Here is a 2,246-nt window from a genome sequence, read left to right on the forward strand (position 1 = left end):
ATACATCAATGTTTTGTTGATACCACACATATACTTTCTTTCTTCTGATTAGGAATAAACAAGGATGACAACATCCGTAGGTAATGAAATACGATGAAATCATGAATGATAAAACGGACAAAGTAAATTATAGAGCAGATATTCAAACTTCACTGATCATAAAAAATTAATTATAATTATTTGTATAAAATGTTGTAATGAAAGAACACCTGTGCAACTAGTATTCATGTTGAGTATGGTGCTACAACATGTATCCAGGTTAGGTAAGCTATCATCCTCCTGCATGCCCGGCCCCCATGCCTCTTGCCATTGCATTCATCCCTCCCATCCCCTCCTAAGAAAACAAATGCATACTTGTTTACTTAGTTAGGCAGATAAAATGTTATTTCATTTTAATGTATTTTTTAATCCACTCAATTTACAACTGAATATAATATTAAACGCTACATAGGTATATTTTCTTAACCCTTGCGGATTGTGTTATCAACCTAATCAACTCTATATTAATTAAAATCATTCAGTCAGTTAGACGCACAGGGTTTTGTCAGGGGGCAAAATGATAAAGGCAGCCCTTTCTAATTTCAATTTTAAGGAAGGTGTTGACACCCCCACTCCAAACGCTTTTAATATTGGTACTACATTTAAAAAGGTAAAAAGCTTATTTTATTCGTTTCTTATTCAATAGGTATAAATAATTAAGCTGATGTTATTTATTGTATATATTAGCAGGGAGGAAGGGGTACATTGAGCTGTTTATTACACCAGTCCCCAAAATTTTATAATAACGTTTTCTTATCCCTTAGTCTAGAAATCTTAGGGTACTTTTATTGAATTTTGATAGGTTGGTTCATTAATTACGTTTCAAATATTAATTGTAATCTACAGAAGGAGTAATTTTGTGTATTAACATTATATCATCAATTTATCGGCAATTGTCTTATCCCTTTAGATACCTGATTATTTAGAATAATGCAGCCTGAGCCAGAATTCAAGTTACTCTGATGGAATTGTTTTAGAGAGAGGGTTTAGTAAACACACTGGGATAATAATCATCAGAAGTTAAAGCAAATGAAATTACTTTTGAATAGAATTATGAGTGTAGAGTCAGTTTAATAGCCTGCTTTTAACCAGGGAGGAAGGGAGGGGATAATGGATCTAAAATTCTTATTTCTGACAGTCTTGGACTTTGGGTACCAGAACACATGCAACTTTTATTATTTTGGAAAATTTCAAAGACTTTGGGTACCAGCGCAAAGAATGCCGCTAAAACAATTATTGCCAAAGCAGACGACTCTTACTGAACTAACCAATACAAATACTAGCAGACAATTGGGAAAAAAATTCAAAACAAGTTTATTTTGGTTTTTAAACAAAATAGTTTTCTTCTGAGAATGGGTGGGATAAACCAGAAATTCTACTGTGATACTTCTGTAACTATCCATTCTAATCAACCCATTGTCAAATATGAAAACAACCCCCATTTATAGTATCATTTTGTTAGAAACTGCCAGTACTAATTTAATCAAATGCTTTGCAAATGTCATGGAATACGTTAAATACTGGATCATGAAATATATTTTAAATTCTAATTTTTTACAGGCAAACTTCATTCGAATATGATTGTCTTTGGTTTTGAAACGATTCAAGGGTCCTAAAAGATAAAACAATAGATGATAAATTGATATACATGCCCAATGATGATTTACAAAAATACTTCTAGTTTAAGATTATTTAGAAAGTTTGGACACTGCTATTTAAACAAAAGTATCAACAATTATGAATCCAAAAAATAACATAACGTACATATAAAACTTGGGGCACTAGAGCAATTTTCAGTCCAATTCTGAGTTTAAACTTATTTTGTTTTCTGACCCAGTGTAAAGAGAAGGTTTAGTAAGGGATGGATGGATACAGATGTACAATATAGGGCCGGGATAGAAACACAAGGGTGTATGCACCCGCCATCCCAATATATATAATATCTATATGTACCCACCCTCACCCACAAATCTCTCTATATCAGCCCATCCAACTTTCCTATCTTCCTATCCAATTTTGAGTTCGGGAAGCACGTTGTTAAATTTGTGTTTCTAACCCTCGGCCCTACGTACGAATATTATATTGTTCCGACCCAGGCCTCTTCTACACACAGAGAGAGAGAGAGAGATAGAGAGAGTGGATATGGTATATAGCCGCCAAGTATTTATACCCAGGCAGCCTCCAGTTGCCGCTCAGAACCCCACAGA

Source organism: Acartia tonsa, chromosome 6 (genome assembly GCF_053477335.1).
Source record: "Acartia tonsa isolate MP-2025a chromosome 6, ASM5347733v1, whole genome shotgun sequence".
In the NCBI taxonomy this organism is placed as follows: domain Eukaryota; kingdom Metazoa; phylum Arthropoda; class Copepoda; order Calanoida; family Acartiidae; genus Acartia; species Acartia tonsa.